A 21,836-nucleotide genomic window follows, 5' to 3' on the forward strand; every position below is an offset into this window, starting at 1 on the left:
CGTTGAGCCGTAAAAGTCATGTCAACACCTTAATGACGGGAGATTTACCAAGGGAGTTAGCCGAAAATCTTCTTGAGCCATGTTTGGAAATAGTTCCAAGAGGCTATGTAGCAGCATTGGAGATCCAGTCTACGTTGATGGATAAGATCAGAGAAGCCCAAAAGACTGACAAGAAAATTGCCTCTATTAAGGAGAAAATGAGCAAAGGAAAAGCTAAGGGATTTCGTGAGGATGAGCACGATACCTTATGGTTTGAAGACTGTGTCTATGTACCAAATGATTCAGAGATCAGGAAGTTAATCTTACAAGAGGCCCATGATTCACCATATTTGATTCACCCAGGAAATACCAAGATGTATTTGGATTTGAAGGATATATTCTGGTGGACCGGAATGAAGAAGGATATTGCGGAGTATGTAGCAGTTTGTGATGTATGTCAGAGAGTGAAGGCAGAGCATCAGAAGCCAGCAGGATTGCTACAACCATTGCCGATACCTGAATGGAAGTGGGATAAGCTAGGCATGGATTTTATTACAGGATTTCCCAGAACACGTTCAGGCTATGACTCGATATGGGTTGTAGTCGATCGTTTGACAAAGGTAGCTCATTTCATTCCCGTGAAGACTACCTATACCAGCGCAAAGTTGGCAAAGATATATATGACCAGAATCGTTTGTCTGCATGGAGTTCCAAGGAGCATAGTATCAGATAGAGGAACCCAATTTACCTCAAAGTTCTGGAATCAGTTGCATGAAATTTTGGGTACCAGACTGGAGTTTAGCACAGCTTTCCATCCGCAGACAGATGGATAGACCGAGAGAGTCAATCAGATTTTGGAGGATATGCTGAGAGCTTGTGCGCTAGATTACGGATCTAGCTGGGACGAGAGTTTGCCATATGCAGAGTTCTCTTACAACAACAGTTATCAATCCAGTTTGAAGATGGCCTTTTCGAAGCCTTGTACGGAAGGAGGTGCAGGACCCCATTGTCTTGGGATGAAGTTGGAGACCGCCAGTTGTTTGGACCGGATCTGATAAAGGAGTCTGAACAGAAAGTGAAATTGATTCGCGATAGGCTCAAGGTAGCCCAGTCCAGGCAGAAGAGTTATGCAGATTCTAAACGCAATGAGACAGTTTACGAAGTCAGAGACCGAGTTTATCTTCGAGTATCACCACTTCGAGGAGTTAAGTGCTTTGGAGTTAAGGGAAAGTTAGCGCCACGTTTTGTAGGCCCATACAAAGTTTTGGAGCGTATGAGAGAGGTAGCCTATAAGTTGGAATTGCCCAAAGGATTGTCGGGAGTTCACGACGTGTTCCACGTTTCCCAGTTGAAGAAGTGCCACGCAGAGATGGCTGATATACCGCTGAGAGATAGATACCACTGAAAGCAATTCAGTTGGACAGTGATTTGACCTATGAGGAGAAACCAGTTAAGATTCTAGAGTATGCCAGTTGAGTCACCCGCAGTAAGGTTATCAAGTTTTGCAAGGTTCAGTGGAGCCACCACACGGAGGTTGAAGCCACCTGAGAGCGAGAAGAAGATATGCTGAAGGACCACCCTCACCTATTTTCTAGTCAACCCGAATCTCGAGGGCGAGATTCATCTTAAAGGGGTAGGTTTGTAACATCCCAAATTTTCAATTTGGAATGTTATACACTAGATCATCATTGCATATCATATTTATTGCATTTTGGTTGATCCTAGAAATTTCACGCAACTCAAGGACCCTCGGAGAGAGTTGGGATTTCGTTATTTTCATATTTGAGTTGTCTCAAATTTTGAAAATAGGATCGTTTGATTTTATTTATTTTACCTTCAATTATTTCTATTACAAAAAATATGAGAGAGGGAATAAAATGACTTTCCCAAAATAAAGAAATATTGAGAATTTGATAAAAAAATCAAATAAGATTTTATTTTGGTTTTATTTGCTATTTTATTTGAATTTAGAAAAAATGCGCGTTTTTCAAAGTTGCATTTAGGCCCCAAATAAATGTTCATCCTGTGCGGCTTGATTTTAGAAGCCGGGGAAAATTTATTTCGGGATTTTTGAAGTCCGTTTATTTTTTTTCCCGAGCGTAATTATTTAAAAAAAGGTCCGAACCGACCTTGGGCCGTAACCGGCCAGGACTCCTCCTGGCCGGGCCTCTTATAAGCGCCCCGAGACCCCCGCCATAGCCCAAGCCGCCCCGCCCAACCCTAACCCTAGCCGCCCGCCCGCCGTCGCCGCCGCCCCGCCGTCTGTTCGATGAGATTTTTGCACTACAATACGAAAATAAGGAGGGAGGATAATTCCAAAATAAAAGTTGTCTAAATGGTGGTGATTTGGATCAATATTATTTAGTTGTACACATGGAGCAAGAAGTGCCCATATTGCATGTGGATGGCGCCTGTATTGCATGTCTGCATGTATGAACTACTCCTAGCCCAATGTATGGGCTAATTGGGGGCTAATTAAAATTAGCCCAGCACATGCATGTACGTAGAGTTTGTACAAATATGTGTTTGAGTATTTACAGCCGGCCGGCAAGCGCGTGTATACTTCTCCGAGTACCCGCATGAATACGATACTTGAAATACATGAAAGCTAGTGTTGCCTTGGGTCCAATATGCACTTACACACGTACGGGGCTGAGTTTTTGGCTAGTAACACTTTGATGAGCACGTACAAGGTTTGATTTGGCAAGTAAAGATTAATTCAGAATAAAACCTTACGGCTGATTAGGGATTTTACAAGCACCGTCGTTGCCAAAGAAAGTACATCTGCTGCAATTACCGCTCAGATTCTGGTATGGTATGCACGAGCGTGGCTTTCCTTTCTTTGAGCTGGCGTGTATGTCAAGAAGATCAACGAACAAAGTAAGTACTATTGAAGAGATTAAACAAGGAAAGAAGAAGACGTTTTCTTGGTAAAGAAGATGGGGACGGCCAAAGGCTACGTGAGTACCTGGCTTCCTCGTGCCCTATATAAACACAAGAGTGCAAGAGGGGGAGGACTCACGCAAGGGGAGGAGGCAAAGACCAGAGGCGAGGAACCCATCAGCCACCGCAACAAGAACACGAAGGGAGACCCAGGAGGACGACGCGCCTGAGGGCGGCAACGTTGACGTACAGAGGAGACGGAAGGAGGACGCTCTTGCAGCGCGCGGTCGCGCCCAGCAGATCGGGAGGACCATCCGACTGTGGCGGCGGACTCGCCGGGTAACATGCGTGCTCGGCCCTGTCCAGCGGTAGCGCCCGGTAGTACTCTGCCCGGCTGGACGGACGCACCGGTGGCAACATGCGCGCTGGGAGAGGCGTAACGACATATCTCCTTCTTGTGTTATATTTTCTTGCAGGATGGCCTTCGTACGAGATCCGGCTGATGGAGCCCACCCCGGAGAACACATCCCGCACAGGGGATGAAGTCAAAAACAGCGCCTGTGGCGGCAGCGTCGCCGGAGATGGCAGTGCCATGGCTGATCAGATGACGAGAAACGACAGCGGACGATATGGCGTAAGCCTGGTCGGAGCGTCGGCCGTGGCAATGGCGCCCCTCTGACCCAAGCAGGAGCACACGTCGACGACGGGAGCCACGCACGAGGAGGTGCTTGCGGCTGGATGCATTGGCTAGCTAGCACGCCCTCATCTCTCTCTTGTTCCTATGGTACTGGTTGTGTTTTGTCTCATTGTTTATCAGCTTTCACGCGAGAAGACGCACCAGGAAGGAGCACGGTATCTCGCCGAGCCCTGGCGGCAGCGTCGAGAAGACAAGAGGCACGGGAGAAGGAGGCGCGCCCGTGGCGGCGGCGTCCAGGCAACCCCCGCAGCACGTACAAGACGCACGGAGCAACACATCTCGCTGAGGCAAGATACGCGCCTGGCGGCACCCTCGAGGAGAAGAAGACGCGCCTGTGGCGGCAGCACGTGTGCCGAGCAGCGATGCGACAGCCGCGATGTACAGATGAGGAGGACCTACTCCAAGCAGGAAACCGAGCATTGAGGGCGCATGCACCACGATCAACCAGACCGCAATAATCTTTCTTTTTCTATGTGTTATATCAATTTTGCTGAATGGCCTTCGGAAAGCACGCCCAGAAGAGGTGGCCACAGACGATGCAACACTTTTACCGTACCAGGAGCAGTTGAGGCGGCAGATGACGCGCCCAACGGAGGTGGCCGTGGAAGAAGGGGCGCTCCTCTCGTACCTGGTGCTGTCGAGGCGTTGGACAACGCGCCCGGAGAAAGTGGCCGCGGACGAAGCGGCGCTCTTCTATGCAATAGAGACGGTGGACGGTGCTGCCGGACCAGGAGACTACATCGACACCCCCAAGCCCATAGCCAACATCATCAACCCGGTGTCGCGGAGGATCACGGCGTGGAGCTCGCAAGGACGACGCCCGTCGCCTTCATCATCAAGATGGAGCATGCCGAAGGATGGAGGCATGGTGCTCGCAGGGCCGTCTTGTCGCAGAAGATGGCGACACAGAGCTCGTCAAGACGATGTAGATCCTCTTCTTCATCAACCCGGTGTTGTGGATAGCGACATGGAGCTCGGCAGGACGACGCTCATCAAGCTGGTGCCGTGGAGGATGGAGGGATCGAGCTCACGGTAATGCCGCCGCGCGCCCGGAAGGATGGCGACACCGAGCTCGCTAGGATGACACATGTCGTCTTCTTCATCAATTCGGTGCCATGGAGGACGGAGGCGTGGAGCTCGCGAGGATGCCACCACGGTGCCGTGGTGCATGGTGACACGGAACTCGTCAGGACGATGTCCATCATCAACATCATCAAGCTGCTACTGCGGAGGACGGAGACGTGGAGCTTGCGAGACGACACCATCGATGTCTACCTCATCAAGACGGAGCCCGCGACCCGGAGCCATGAAGATGACACACGCCCTCGGTGCTGCCCGCAACACGGAGCCCGCAATGCAAAGAAGATGGTGCTACGCAATGACATGGCTTCATCAAACCTTACCACTACATGGTGCTATTTGCGACACGAAGCCCATGAAGACGAGGCGTGATGGCGAGGAGGCGACGTGACTTCAGCAAGACACCAACACTAACTCCCGATGGCCCTATGAGGCGGTGCCCTTGCCTTGGAGGACTGTCGTAAACACGGCGTCCAGCCAAGACGAGGCGCTAACCACACCGGCATTGCCGATACGAGCGAGCGTTGATTTTACATCGACGCTGGTCTCCACAAAAGATTACTCCCATGAGGCAACCCCTTGCATACCCGACGAAGCCGCTACATCGTGAAGAAGTCCGAACTGAGCAGGACCCATGCAACTTCAACACCAACTACATCGACGCTGTCAAGACCGACGAGGCGCGACGGCGAGGGCGAACATGGCCAGCACAAAGCCATGTTTTGAGCGGCACGTGTAGCGATGAGGACACGAGCTTTGCCGCCGCCCACACCATACACTCACACCATCATCATCATGCATGGAGAATGCGAAGCTAAAAGAACATGCGGTGCCCCATGTTTGGTTTTGGTAATTGATGACAATCTCTATGGACTAATGGTTTCCTTGAGTTATATTTGAAGGTTTTGTCCATAGGCTTTTCTTGGAGTACATGTGTTGATTTCAAGGAGAGTTTGTGTCGACCAAGGTGTTATTCAAGGAATTATCCAAAGATTGGTCATGTGAGAGTTGAGCTTATTGCAAGCATGTCTTGAAGAAGAAGATTGTGTGATCATTCATGTCTACCTTCAAGACATCATCCAAATGAAGAGAATTAGAAAGGTTCAAGGTTGATCAAGACTAAGTCAAGAGTGAATCAAGTTGATCAACTCACAAAGCGCAGAAGATGTACCGAGAGGGATCAAGTGATCCCATGGTATGGTAAGAATTGTCAATTACGCTTTGTGTACTAACCCATGGTCTTCGTGAGAGTTCTTTGTGGGGTTAGGTTGCGGTGTGCAAGTTCAAGTGGAGCATCACGAAGAAATCAAATGCTTGAAGCTTGCCGTCCTTTGTGGTGATAATGGACTTGTGAAGATGTGCGGAAGAGTGGCTCACCCATAGTGGAGTATGGGGGAGCAATCAACTAGTCTTCATCGAGTCAACACAATCAAGAAAGGTGGTCCAACTTGAGGGAGTCAAGATTGTCATCATCTAGCTCAAGTGGACCATGTGCAAGGCAAAGGTTTGCCCTTGATAGGTTTTCTATTTTACCGGTCTCATGATGGTAGTTGGGAGACCGGGTTATAGGATCGATTGCGGTACTATCAAGGGGGGCTCTCGATGAGTAGCTTGATCATATCGTTCGTTGAGAGCTCAAACCATTGCATCCTTGCATCATCTTTCTTGGTTCTTGTTTGGTTCTCTTTGTGAGTCTTAGAGCTTATGGTCGTCTTGATGACAAGCTTGAGTTCATCGAAAACGGAGTTCGCATGCATCTTCTATGATGTTTTCGATGTTGGAGGTTTTGCCGATTCTTCTCGGTTGGAGGTTTCACTCCTCTTTTTGTTAGGCATACCTCGCTGTTTAGATGCTACTCGTCGTCTTGTTTCCAACAAGCTTGAGTTTGCTCAATTCGGAGCTCATATGCAGAAGTTATGGCAGTTCTTATTTTCTTAAGTGTGGTTTTTGTCAGGGTCCCAGCGGTAGTACCATGGTACCCAGCGGTAGTACCGCTGAGGGGTCACAAGCGACAGTACCGCTCCGCAGCGGTAGTACCGGCAGTGACTCCGCAGCAGTACTACCGTTGGCTTACCAGGTCCCTACCGCGTCGATTCGAGGGGTCTTTTTCTGTGTCGGATTGTGCGGTACCTCGCTGCGGCAGTACCGCTCCTCAGCGGAAGTACCGCCCTTCCTCCACGGTAGTACCGCCCGGTTCCCTCTTTCCATTTCCCCTTCGTTCTGCGCGGCAGTACCGCCGAAGGGAGCGGTAGTACCGCTTAACCCAGCGGAAGTACCGCTGTCTCCTGCGGTACTATCACCCCAAGGTTCATATTTTGTTGCTCCTTTTTCCTGTTTCTTCCACCTGAGCGGTAGTACCGCTCGTGGAGCGGTAGTACCGCTCGTGTGCTGGCTGAGCACATAACGGTTGGATTTTCCCCCTCCTATAAAAGGGGGTCTTCTTCCCCATTGAACCTTATCCTTTGAGCTCGTGTTCTTCCCCATTGTTGACCTTCTTCGAGCTTGCTAACTCTCAATCCCTCCATGGTTTCTTGCTAGTTTTTGAGGGAAAAGAGAGAGGAGATCTAGATCCATATATCCACCAATCACTTTCTCCTCTATGTGAGGGGAACCCCTTGGATCTAGATCTTGGAGTTCTTTGTGTTCTCTTTCTTGTTCTTCCTCTCATTTTCCTCCCTAGCATTAGTTGCTTCGGTGGGATTTGAGAGAAAAGGACTTGGGCACTCCGTGTTCCCTTGCCATTGCATTTGGTGCATCGGTTTGAGTTCTCCACGGTGATACGTGGAAGTTACAAGTTGAGAAGCTTATTACTCTTGGGTGCTTGGTACCCTTGAGCTTGTTCCTCTTGGGTGCTTGGGCGCCCTAGACGGTTGTTGGTGTTCGGAGATCAATCATTATGGTGTAAAGCTCCGGGCAAGCGTCGGGGTCTCCAATTAGGTTGTGGAGATCGCCCCGAGCAATTTGACGGGTTTCGGTGACCGCCCCCAAGGGTTGCCAAAGTGTACGGGTTCGGTGACCGCCCCCAAGGGTTGCCATTTGTACGGGTTCGGTGACCGCCCTCAAGGGTCCCTTAGTGGAATCACGGCATCTTGCATTGTGCGAGGGCGTGAGGAGATTACGGTGGCCCTAGTGGCTTCTTGGGGAGCATTGTGCCTCCACACCGCTCCAAACGGAGATTAGAATCCGCAAGGGTGTGAACTTCGGGATACATCATCGTCTCCGCGTGCCTCGGTTATCTCTTACTCGAGCCCTTTACTTATGCACTTTACTTTGTGATAGCCATATTGGTTCTTGTCATATATCTTGCTATCACATAGTTTCTTATCTTGCTTAGCATAAGTTGTTGGTGCACATAGGTGAGCCTAGTTGTTTTAGGTTTTGTGCTTGACAAATTAACCGCTAGGTTTATTCCGCATTTGTTCAAGCCTAAACCGTAATTATTTTAAAACGCCTATTCACCCCCCCCCCCCTCTAGGCGACATCCACGATCTTTCAGAAGTGAAGACGATGAAGACGACCACACGGCTTAATCGGAGGTATCTCGCGGAGCAACCCGCGGGAGTAATTAACCGGGAGCTTTTCGAGGCCCCGGGAAACAGAAGACCGCACATCGCCATAGTCAGGCAGGCCGCGCTAGAAGTCCACGGAGCGCAACCATTTTTTTATGGGACCTTGTAATTTTGTTCATCCAAAGAGATAAATGAAATACGTGTTTCCCGTATCACTTTTCTTTGTGTACTACGGTACACTGGCACGCCCGCATTTTTCTTTTCCCCGGCGCATAAGAGAAATCCATACTCCTTCTCTTCCCTTCTTTCGGAGTGCATATAAGATTTGTCTCGTGTCAAACACCGTCGCCAGACCGCCGCCGCCGTTCGCCGGAGTCGCCGGAGGTAGTTTTTTTCGCTTCCGGTTTTTCTCGAAAAACCGTTCGGTTTTCCGACGATTTTGTTCGTTTTTTTAGTTTCGTTTTTTTAAATAGATCGGTTTTTCCGGTTGATTTAATTAGCGAGCGAGCGTCCGTTCGTTCGTTTTAACGAACGTTCGTCGTTTTTCTTTTTCTCGGATTAAATCCGCGATTTTTCTAATCGCGATTTCTGATCCGATTTTCGTTTTAGTCTAACTTTTCGCTCGTTTTTCGGAATCAGGCGATTCAAGCGCCTGGAGTTTCGTCTCGAAACCCTCTTTCCGTTTAACCAACTCAAATAAGTTTTTGCCACTGTAAAAATTTCCCTAGATCCAGAATAGTAAACGAAGCCTGTTTCTTTTGTCGTTTGTCTTTCGTTGCTTCGTTCGATTTGATTCTTTTTGCCAACCGGAGTTCTGAAGTTGAACTTTCTGGTTAGATCTCTTATTTGAGTTTTACCTGTGCATTAGTTGAGTACTTATTGTATGCTTGTTTGTTTGCGATAGAGTACCCGAAATGCGCCGCTTGCTACTTCGAATCGCTAGGTTTCCCGGATCATCAGCAAGGCAAGTAACACTTTGATCATGTTTTTCCCTATACCTAGTTTTATTGCATTAGATCAATCCTCACACATTGCATGATTAGGATCTAATTAAATTGTGGGTTTGGGAAGTATTTGAGGTAGTACCTATTACCTGTTATTATCAAACCTTTGGGAGTTACTTCTACGTTTGCTTATAATGCCATGCTATGCTAGTAGACGTGGATTGGGTGAGTGTATCCATGACAGATGTGAGATGTTAATTAATGGTTTACTTAAGGTGGCAACTTAAATACACATCTGGGTGGATTGAGGCACCTGGGTATTCCAGCGATTGCCTGTTTTTCTTTATGGACCGCCACCCAGGCTCAAAGGGATCATGAGATTGTTCATGCTAGAAACTTCCATGTGCAGCCACAAGCTACTATGGGCTCTAGCATAGTTGACTAAGTCGTGCGAACTCTTACAGTGGTAGACTAGCAGATGTAGGGGATCTAGGTTGGTACGGTCTACCCATTCGTAAGGTGCTAGCACTTCTGAAAGACTATGTCTCCGTCATCCGTTTCTCAAACACCTTGTAGTGTGAGAAATCCAACGGAGGAGATCGAGTCTTGTGGGGAAAAGTGCGCAAACATCTGCAGAGTGTATAAACTAATCATGATTAGCCGTGTCCCTAGTTATGGACATCTTGAGTATCTAGTACCTGTATTATCATGTGAATCTCAGCATGTTACTCAAAAAATTAATTTTGTTGGGTTTTGTTTAATGATGATGCTTAATTGGGATTGAGAATGTTGTCAACCATTCTCAATGTTTAACAACTACCATGATAGTTAAATAAAATTTATTCCTTTGCAGTAGGGAAAAATTGGCTTTACGCAAAACTGTAACCATAGAGCTTTCCACCAGCCAAATATGCATATAGAATAGCCTGTTTCATTCCATTACTCTCTATGTGTTACTTTGCCAGGATATTCCATGTGCTGACCCGTTTCGGGCTGCAACGTTAATGTTGCAGACTTTTCAAACGACGATTTAGGAGTTTTAGGTCGTGGTTCTATACTTAGTGATGCCGTTGGATTTGATGGACTCACTTATCTTCCAAGCCTTCCGCTGTTATCGTTATTAGATGGCCTTAAGCCATATTTATTGTAATAAGTTCTCTTTTGAGACTCTCGATGTAATAAGTGTGTGATTGCTACTCTGTTATAAATCCTTCAAGTACTGTGTGGTGACAACATTACTGATCCAGGGATGACACCTGAGCACAGAGATTGGACCGTTTGAGGTCTGGTCGCTACACAGTCTTTCAGAAACATTAACTCTCTACTCTGGGTAGACCATACCAATCCTACAAACCCACTACCTGCTGATCTACCTCTTCAAGAGCTTCACGTAACTTACTCAAGTATGATAGAGCCCATAATAGCTTGTGGCTGCACACGGAAGTGTCTAGCATGAAAAATCTCAGTTCCCTTTGAGCCTGGGTGGCGGTCCATAGGAAGATCACACGGGTACTCCGGGATTTCCAAAAAATACAGGCAACACTGGGTACTCCAGGTGCCTCAATGCACCTAGATGTAAATTTAAGTTGCCACCTTAAGTTGAACCATTAATTAAAAATCTCACATCAGTCATGGATTTCACTCACCCAAACCACGTCTACGAGCATAACATAGCAATATAAGCAATGCGTAGAAGTAACTCCCCAAGGTTTGTATGTAACAGGGCAATAGGTTCTACCTCATCAACTACTTCCCAACCCATAAGTTAATGTCATCCTAACCATGCAATGTTTGAGGATTGGAGCTAATGCATAAAAACTGGGTGATAAAGGGATATGATCAAAGTGTTACTTGCCTTGCTGACGATCCGCGTAACCTAGAGACTCCAAATAACACGCTTTGCACTCCGGGAATTCTATCGCAAACAAACAATAGCATACATAAGCAACTAACAAAGTAGCATGGGTAAAACTCAAATAAGAAGATCTAACCAGAAAGTTCAACTTAAGAACTCTGGTTTGCAAAAAGAATCAAACCAAACGGAGCAATGAAACTCAAACGGCGAAAGAAACAAGATCCGTTTACTAATCTGAACTAAGGTCAAATTTTACAGTACTTAAATCTTGTTGAAGTTGGTTAAGCGGAAAGAGGGTCTCGAGACGAAGATCTAGGCGTTTGAATCGCCTGATTCCGACTAACGAGCGAAAAGATAAACTGAAACGAAAATCGGATCAGAAATGGCGATCGAGAATAATCGCGGAAAAATCCGATAAAAGAAAACTGACGAACAGACTAACGAACGAGCGTTCGTTAGCTATAACTAACGGGCGAAAATCGTTCGTTAAAATGAACGTACGGACGAACGTCCGCTAAATAGAAGAACCGGGATAAACCGGCGAACCGATCTAAAAAAACGAACTAGGGTTTTTTCAAAAAAACCGAATCGGTTTTCTTAAAAAAAACGGGCGGCGGCGAACAGCACGTTACCTCTCCGGCGAGGCTCCGGCAAGGCGGGGCTCGGGTGGCGGGGCGGCGGGGCGAGGCGGCGCGGCGAGGGGCGACAGCGGCGGCGAGGCGCAGGAGCGGGCGGCGCGGCTCGGCTCGGGCTGCGGGGCGGCGGGGTTTGGTGGTGGTGGCGGTGGGGTGGCGCGGTATATAAGGGGGGAGAGGTGGCTTGGGGGAGGGGGCAAGGCGGCGGCGGTGGAGGAGTCCGGCTCGGACTCCGATCCGAGTCGGGGCGGCGGCGCGCGCGACTCCACGCGGGAGACGGCGGCAGCGACGGTTGGGCCGGCCCGGCTGGGTTTGGTCCAGTCAGCGTTTGGGAGTTCTTTTTAAAAAGTAAAATAAAAATAATTTCACCGAACAGAAAATAAATCCTAGAAAATAAAATAAAAATCTAAAAATGCCAAAATAATTTTCAACCGTCTAAATAAAATATTTAGAACAAGATGAACATTTTCTTGGCCCTAAATGCAGTTTTGAAAAACATGTAATTTTTCTAATGCCAACAAAATTGCAATAAAATCCAAATAAAATCAAATAAATAATTTTAATATTTTTCCTCCAATATTTCATTTATTTTGGAGAAATCATATTATCTCCTCTCATATATTTTTAATTGTGAAATATTTTTGGAGAGAAAAATAATTAAAACCAAAATCCTCGTTTCACTATTTGATAAAATCAAATAAGGAAACCGGGAAATCCCCAACTCTCTCCGTGGGTCCTTGAGTTGCTTAGGATTTCGAGGATTGCTGAACGAAAATGCAATAAAATATGATATGCAAGAATGACCTATGTATAACATTCCAAATTGAAATTTTGGGATGTTACAAACCTACCCCCTTAAGATGAATCTCTCCCTCGAGATTCGGGTTGGCTAGAAAAATAGGTGTGGGTGGTCTTTGCCTAGATCATCCTCTCGTTCCCAGGTGCCTTCATCCTCGGTATGGTGGCTCCACTGAACTTTGCAAAACTTGATGACCTTGTTGTGGGTGACTCGACTGGCAAACTCCAAAATCTTGACTAGCTTCTCCTCATAAGTCAAATCACTGTCCAACTGAATCGCCTCCAAGTGTACTGTATCTCTTAACGGTATATCAGCCATCTCAGCATGACACTTCTTCAACTGTGAAACGTGGAACACATCATGAACTCCTGACAGTCCCTCGGGTAATTCCAATTTGTAGGCAACTTCTCCCTTCCGTTCCAAAACAAGATACGGTCCTACAAATCTCAGACTAACTTTCCTTTAACTCCAAAATTTTTTACTCCTCGCAAGGGTGATACTCGCAGATCTGCTCTATCTCCAATTTCATAGGTTACCTCCTTGCGTTTCGAGTCTGCATAACTCTTCTGCCTGGACTGAGCAATCTTCAGTCTATCACGAATCAGCTTAACCTTCTCTTCAGACTCCTTGATCAAGCCTGGTCCAAACAACTGTCGGTCTCCTACTTCATCCCACATTAGCGGTGTTCTGCACCTTCGTCCGTACAGGGCTTCGAATGGTGCCATCTTCAAACTGGCTTGGTAGCTATTGTTGTATGAGAACTCTGCGTAAGGCAAATTGTCATCCCAACTAGATCCATAATCTAGCGCACAGGCTCTCAACATATCCTCCAGAATCTGATTGACTCTCTCGGTCTGTCCATCCGTCTGCGGGTGAAACGTTGTACTGAACTCCAGTCTTGTTCCCAAGGTCTGGTGTAGCTGATGCCAAAACTTTGAGGTAAACTGTGTTCCTCTATCTGATACGATGTTCCTCGGAACTCCATGCAGACATACGATCCTGGACATATATATCTTGGCCAACTTCACACTTGTATAAGTGGTTTTCACTGGGATAAAGTGAGCCACTTTGGTCAAGCGATCAAGTACTACCCATATGGAATCATATCCTGATTTGATCCTGGGCAATCCGGTGATAAACTCCATGCCAAGTTTATCCCACTTCCATTCGGGTATCAGCATAGGCTGTAACAATCCTGTCGGCTTTTGATGCTCTGCCTTCACTCTCTGACATACATCACATACGGCTACATACTCGGCAATATCCTTCTTCATACTTGTCCACCAGAAACGTTCCTTCAAATCCAAATACATTTTGGTGTTTCTGGGGTGTATCGAGTATGGTGAGTCATGAGCCTCCTGTAGTATTAACTTTCTGATCTCTGTGTTATTGGGCACGTATATCCGGTCCTCAAACCATAAGGTATCGTGCTCATCCTCACGAAAACCTTTGGCCTTTCCTTTGCTCATCTTCTCCTTTATCTCGGCAATCTCTTTGTCATCCTTCTGAGCTTCTCGAATCTTTCCCAACAATGTAGACTGAACCTCCATTGTTGCAACAAAACCTCTAGGAACAATTTCTAATCAAAGTTCCATGATATCCTCTGCTAACTCCTTTGGCACTCCCTTACTCACAAGGATATTAGCATAACTCTTCCGGCTTAAAGCGTCTGCTACAACATTGGCCTTTCCTGGATGATAATGCAGCTTCATGTCATAATCCTTTATAAGCTCCAACCATCTCCTTTGCCTAAGGTTCAGTTCCTTCTGTGTGAACATGTACTTCAAACTCTTATGATCCGTGTACACATCACAACGGTTTCCAATAAGGTAATGTCTCCAAGTCTTCAATGCATGCACTACGGCTGCTAACTCCAAATCATGCGTGGCATAATTCAACTCGTGAGGTTTTAGTTGTCGCGAGGCATATGAAAAAACTCTTCCGTCCTGCATAAGCACATATCCAAGTCCTGCGAGAGGCATCGCAATACACTTGGAAATCCTTATGTATATCTGGCAGCGTCAGTAATGGGGCTGTAGTCATACGTTTCTTCAACTCCTGAAAACTTGCCTCGCAGTCTTCTGTCCATTTAAACTTGGTATCATTATTCAATAACTCTGTCATTGGCTTCACAATCTTGGAAAAATTCTCAATGAATCTCCGATAGTATCCGGCGAGTCCAAGAAAACAGCGGATCTCGCTAACTGAAGTGGGTGCTATCCATTCAGTGACTGACTGAACCTTGCTGGGGTCTACTGATATACCTTCTCCTGATATAACATGTCCAAGGAATCCGACTTCCTTCAACCAAAACTCACATTTGCTGAACTTGGCATACAACTGGTGTTCCCTGAGTTTCTCGAGAACTAGTTGCAAATGCTCCTTGTGCTCCTCTTCATTCTTCAAGTATACCATAATGTCATCAATGAACACCACAACAAACTTGTCTAAATACTCCATGAACACCTTGTTCATCATGCTCATGAAATAGGCAGGGGCGTTAGTCAGTCCAAATGACATGACCGTATATTTGTATAATCCGTAACGCGTGGTGAATATTGTCTTGGGTATATATTTCTCTCGAATCTTCAACTGATGGTATCCCGATCGCAAATCGATCTTCTAAAACACCTTAGCTCCTTGCCGCTGATCAAACAGATCATTGATCATCGGCAGCGGGTACTTGTTCTTGATCGTCACTTCATTCAAGGCCCGATAATCAACAACCATTCTTAGGGATTTATCCTTCTTCTCCACCAAAAGCACTGGGGCTCCCCAAGGTGATGAACTCCTTCGAATGTATCCTTTCTCCAACAACTCCTTGATCTGTTTCTTAATTTCCTCCGGATCATTCACGGGCATCCGATAGGGTCTCTTGGATATTGGCCCAGTACCTAGCAGTAGCTCTATCAAAAACTCGATATCCCGATCCGGTGGCATGCCTGGTAACTCCTCTGGAAAAACATTCGGGTAATCCTTCACTACAGGCACTTCCTCCTGAACAACTCCCGTGAGAGTATTCACTTGACTCCTCCTAGGCACATGCCTAGATACATACTTAATCCTTTTTCCCTTCGTGGTGGTGAGATAAATTGACTTACTAGCATAGTCAATGCTTCCTCCATACTTTAACATCCAGTCCATACCTAATATCACATCCAATCCTTGTGACTCCGAGATAATTAGGTCGGACGAAAAAACATGGGTGCCAATGGTCATGGGTATCTAGTCGCACCATCGACTAGCCATATACTCTACTCCAGGTGAACTCACTAAGAGAGGGGTCCTAAGGGTTTGGGTTGGTAGTTTAAACTTATCCACAAATCCCCTTGATATGTATGAATGCGATGCACCAATATCAAATAGAACAAGAGCGGTAAATGACTTAACCAAAAACTTACCTATTACCGCGTCCGGTTGCTCTTCAACCCCCTCCACGTTAATGTGGTTCACTTGACCTTTGTTGAATGGATTGCGCTTCTTCCCAGCGCTCCCATTTCCATTTCAATTCTTTCCTTCAGGGCACTCCATGGCATAGTGTCCAGTCTTCCCGCACTTGAAACAAGTAACATGACTTAGATCTCTTTTGGCGGGTGTGGCTGGATTGGGGTGGTTCTGATTGTTATTGGCTCCGTTCCCATTCCCATTCTTAGTACCATTGTGATTATGCGATCCTCCTCCGGTGTGGTTATGACCTCCATGGTTATGAACAAGTCCTCCCGAGTTCGGGGTTAGGCGAGGCTTCTGCTGAGATCCTGAGTTATACCTCCCTTGTCCATACTTCCTCTTACGGCTCTCAATCTGCTGTTGCTTCCCTTCAATCATAAGAGCCTTATCTACCAACTCCTGGTAGTTGTTGAAGGTGGCTACCATCAACTGCATACTCATCTCATCATTCAGCCCTTCCATAAACTTCTCCTGCTTCGCGGCATCTGTGGCCACATCGTCAGGGGCATAGCGCGATAGCTTGCTAAACTCATCCACGTACTGAGCCACAGTACGGTTCCCCTGGCGTAAGTTGCGAAACTCACGCTTCTTCATACTCATAGCTCCAGTTGAGACATGGACTGTGCGGAAAGCTTGCTGGAACTGGTCCCAAGTCACTGTGGCTATAGGGTAGGTGACAGTGTAATTCTCCCACCATGATGCTGCTGGTCCATCCAACTGATGTGCGTCAAAACGCACCTTCTCAGCATCAGTACATCCTGCAGTGGTCAACTCCCTTCCAATCTTGCGGAGCCAATCATCTGCTACTATAGGCTCGGTGCTACTGGAAAACACCAGCGGCTGCAACCTCAGAAAACGGGCTAAGTTGTCAACTGGTGGTGGTGGTGGTGGTGGTGGTGGATTGTTGTTGTTGCCCTGATTCTGAACTAACAATTGCATCAGGGTATTCTGCTGCTGGATCAACTGAGTGAGCTCAGGCGGAAAGGAAAATCCGGGGTCACGTCTTGGAGGCATCTGATGGGTTTAGATGGAAGAGATTAGAATAGAATGAGGTCTAATGAGAAGGCACTACCCATATGCACATGAGACAAACACAACCATTTCACTCAAGCAATCAAGCAAGGCATACAATCGATCTAACTATCGCAAAAGTGTTCGGACTACTATATTTACATGGTGGAATACTACTACTGATATGGTGGTCTACTAAAAATATTCGTCGGTTGCAGACTCCATGATATCCGCTCCAACTTCGTCTTCAAAGCCATCATCGCTAAGGTCGGAGTCAGTGTCGTCGATGATGATGTAGTCCTCCGGTCGAATCTCCTTGGGTTCTTCATCTTTTTCTACTGGAGTGGGGTCTCCCATGAATATTCCGATCTTCTTAATCAGGTCGTCATTCTTCTCCAATAGTGTTGCAATTTCCTCCTCATATCCATCACGTGTAGACTTAAGTTCTTCTTCTAGCTCGATGATCCTTGTCTTTGCCTTCTTTAAATCTATCATGTCTGCGCACATCTGATTCTCCTGGCGTCGAATGTGTTGGTTTAGTTCCAGGATGAAAGCTGCAATTGATCTATCCTTCCTGGTGCTGATCATTTCCCATTGCTCGTCTCGGTGCCCACATATCTGGTAGATAGTGTCCTTAAGATCCTTGTGATATACTTCTCCAATGCGTCCCATGGTGATGTGAGCTGCCATACTCTTTCCTAAACTCCAGGTTGGTGTGTCGAAGGAAAATTCTATGGGCTTAGTGACTGGCGTGAATGCCCTTCCTGGAACTTGAACTTGAATCATCCATCGCTCCTCTTCTGGTAAAGTGGCATTGTATGTCCCGGTGAAGCTTGGTATTCCTATATTCAGGTACCTAGTGACTTCCTTCAGGTGTCGTCCAAAAGGTGATTCTTCATCCGGTTGTGCAAACTTGTTCTTCATCTCCGCCATCCTAAAGAGTAGAAAATGGAGAGGAGTCAGAAATGAGAAGAGAATAGTGATCTAGGGCTTTATCTTAGTGGTCGTGTCCTACACTCAGCATGTGCTCTGATACCATCTTTGTAGCGACGCGACCTTAAACGGTCAAGTCTCTGTGCTTCAGTGTCATCCCTGGATCGGTAATGCTGACACACACAGTACTCAAAGGATTTATAACAGAGTAGCAATCACACACTTATTACATCAGATGTCTCAAAAGAGGTCTGATTACAATAAATATGGTTTAAGGCCATCTAACACGATAACAGCGAAAGGCTTGGAAGATAAAGTGAGTCCATCAACTCCAACAACATAGCTGAGATGCACGGCAACGACCTAACGAACCTTACTCCTTGTCTGAAAAGTCTGCAACATAATACGTTACAGCCTGAAAACGGGTCAGCACATGGAATATACTGGCAAAGTAACACAATAGAGCAAAAACAGAATAATGCTATCACTACATGCATATATGGCTGGTGGAAAGCTCTATGGTTACAGTTTTTGCGAAAAGCCAATTTTTCCCTACAACAAAGGAATAGATTTTAATTTAACTATCATGGTAGTTGAAACATCATTGAGAAGGTTCCTCCAACTCAATCCCAATTAAAGTGATTAACAACCCAACAATATTAATTAAGAGTGATGAGATACTTAAGATACTCCAAGTACTAGATACTCAAGATTGTCCATAACCGGGGACACGGCTAACCATGATTAGTTTATACACTCTGCAGAGGTTTGCGCACTTTTCCCCACAAGACTCGATCGCCTCCGTTGGATTTCTCGCACTACATGATGTTTGAGAAACGGATGACCGAGACACAGTCTTTCAGAAACATTAACTCTCTACTCCGGGTAGACCATACCAAACCTACAAACCCACTACCTGCTAATCTACCTCTTCAAGAGCTTCACGTAACTTATTCGACTATGCTAGAGCCCATAATAGCTTGTGGCTGCACATGGAAGTTTCTAGCATGAAAAATCTCAGTTCCCTTTGAGCCTAGGTGGCGGTCCATAGAAAGATCACACGGGTACTCCGGGATTTCCAAAAAATACAGGCAACACTGGGTACTCCAGGTGCCTCAATCCACCCAGATGTAAATTTAAGTTGCCACCTTAAGTTGAACCATTAATTAACAATCTCACATCGGTCATGGATTTCACTGACCCAAACCACGTCTACGAGCATAGCATAGCAATATAAGCAACGCGTAGAAGTAACTCCCCAGGGTTTGCATGTAATAGGGCAATAGGTTCTACCTCATCAACTACTTCCCAACCCACAATTTAATGTCATCCTAACCGTGCAATGTTTGAGGATTGGAGCTAATGCATAAAAACTGGGTGATAAAGGGATATGATCAAAGTGTTACTTGCCTTGTTGACGATCCGCGTAACCTAGAGACTCCAAATAACACGCTTCGCACTCCGGGAATTATATCGCAAACAAACAATATCATACATAAGCAACTAACAAATAAGCACGGGTAAAACTCAAATAAGAAGATCTAACCAGAAAGTTCAACTTAAGAACTCCGGTTTGCAAAAAAGAATCAAACCAAACGGAGCAACGAAACTCAAACGGCGAAAGAAACAAGATCCGTTTACTAATCTGAACTAAGGTCAAATTTTACAGTACCAAAATCTTGTTCAAGTTGGTTAAGCGGAAAGAGGGTCTCGAGACGAAGATCTAGGCGCTTGAATCGCCTGATTCTGACTAACGAGCAAAGAGATAAACTAAAACGAAAATCAGATCAGAAATCGCGATCGAGAATAATCACGAAAAAATCCGATAAAAGAAAACTGACGAACAGACTAACGAACGAGCGTTCATTAGCTGTAACTAATGGGCGAAAACCGTTCGTTAAAACGAATGTACGGACGAACGTCCGCTAAATAGAAGAACCGGGAAAAACCGACGAAACAATCTAAAAAAACGAACTAGGGGTTTTTTCAAAAAAAAAACAAATCGGTTTTCTTAAAAAAACGGGCGGCGGCGAACGGCGCGTTACCTCTCCGGCGAGGCGGGGCTCGGGCGGCGGGGCAGCGGGCTTGCGGGGCAGCGGGGCGAGGCGGCGCGGCGTGGCGAGGGGCGGCGGCGGCGAGGTGCGGGAGCGGGCGATGCGGCTCGGCTTGGGCTGCGGGGCGGCGGGGTTTGGTGGTGGTGGCGGCGGGGTGGCGCGGTATATAAGGGGGGGAGAGGTGGCTTGGGGGAGGGGGCAAGGCGGTGGCGGTGGAGAAGTCCGGCTCGGACTCCGGTCCGAGTCGGGGCGGCGGCGCGCGCGACTCCGCGCGGGAGACGGCGACGGCGGCGGTTGGGCCGGCCCGGCTGGGTTTGGCCCAGTCGGCGCTTGGGAGTTCTTTTAAAAAAATAATTCCGCCGAACAGAAAATAAATCCTAGAAAATAAAATAAAAATCTAAAAATGCCAAAATAATTTTTCACCGTCTAAATAAAATATTTAGAACAAGATGAATATTTTTTGGCCCTAAATGCAGTTTCGAAAAACGTGCAATTTTTATAATGCCAACAAAATTGCAATAAAATCCAAATAAAATAAAATAAATTATTTTAGTATTTTTCCTCCATTATTTCATTTATTTTAAAGAAGTCGTATTATCTCCTCTCATATATTTTTAATTGTGAAATATTTTTGGAGAGAAAAATAATTAAAACCAAAATCCTCGTTTCACTATTTGATAAAATCAAATAAGGAAACCGGGAAATCCCCAACTCTCTCCGTGGGTCCTTGAGTTGCTTAGGATTTCGAGGATTGCTGAACGAAAATGCAATAAAATATGATATGCAAGAATGACCTATGTATAACATTCCAAATTGAAAATTTGGGGTGTTACAATGATGGTTGTTAGATCCAGGTCTGTGGGACTGATCGTGCGGTGGTGATGGGCCATGTGATGTTGTGGGGGTAACTGTGGGGTGCACTTAAGAAAACTCCTGTTGAATTGTTTAATAGTAGTTTAGATGAATGATTGCTGTTAGATCCAGGTCTGTGGGACTGATCGTGCGGTGGTGATGGGTCGTGTGATGTTGTGGGGGTAATTACGGGGTGCACTTAAGAAAATTCCTGTTGGATTGTTTAATAGTAGTTTAGATCAATCACCTTAACTTACTTACCTTCTGAACCAATTCCACTTTAATTTATTTGCCAAACTTCTAATTAAAACAATTTATGGCCAGAATTTGATGAACTTTACCAAGTACATTATTATTGACAGGTAAATCACAAGCTAACGTACTAGAATATTTATATCCCGTTGCATTTATACCCTGTTGGAACGCATGGGCATTGTTCTAGTTAATACTAGAAAAGTAAGCATACAACCCTCATGGGATAAACTTGCATCTCCTAAGGCCTGTGGTGGCATGGGCTTTCGTGATCTACATCTCTTCAATGTGGCTTTGTTGGGGAAACATGGTTGGAGATTCATAACTAATCCCAACTCACTATGTGCAAGAGTCATGAAAGGATGTTATTTTCCTGACAGTGACTTCATGGAGGCCACCGTACCGCACTCTGCTTCAGCGATTTGGCGTGCTAGTGGTCGGAAGAGAAGCTCTTCAGTTGGGCTTGATCAAAAGAATCGGGGACGGGACTACTATTTCCATCTGGAATGACAAGTGGATACCAGGCACCCCCTCGCTTGCTCCTAGGGTGATGCCAGGAGGAACAACGTTGGGATTTTTCAATCAGCTCATAGATACAAAAAATTGAACTTAGCGATCTCAGCTGGTTCGTGATGTTTTTATCTCACCCGATGCGGATGCAATCTTAAATATTCCTCTACGCAATGGGGGGGTGAGGATTTTCGTGTGTGGGCTCATGAAGGCAATGGCATCTATTCTGTTAAATCAGCGTACCGTGCTCTAGTGAATCAGAAAGAACGTGTCGCTCTAGATGAAGGGACGGTTACAAATACCTCACAGGCCGATGAACAGATGTGGAAACTATTGTGGAAGCTCAAGGTACTGCCGAAGGTTCGTGTCTTTTGGTGGAGAGTGGTGAGGGGCATC

This window comes from Triticum aestivum, chromosome 2A (assembly GCF_018294505.1).
Source record: "Triticum aestivum cultivar Chinese Spring chromosome 2A, IWGSC CS RefSeq v2.1, whole genome shotgun sequence".
Classification (NCBI taxonomy): Eukaryota; Viridiplantae; Streptophyta; class Magnoliopsida; order Poales; family Poaceae; genus Triticum; species Triticum aestivum.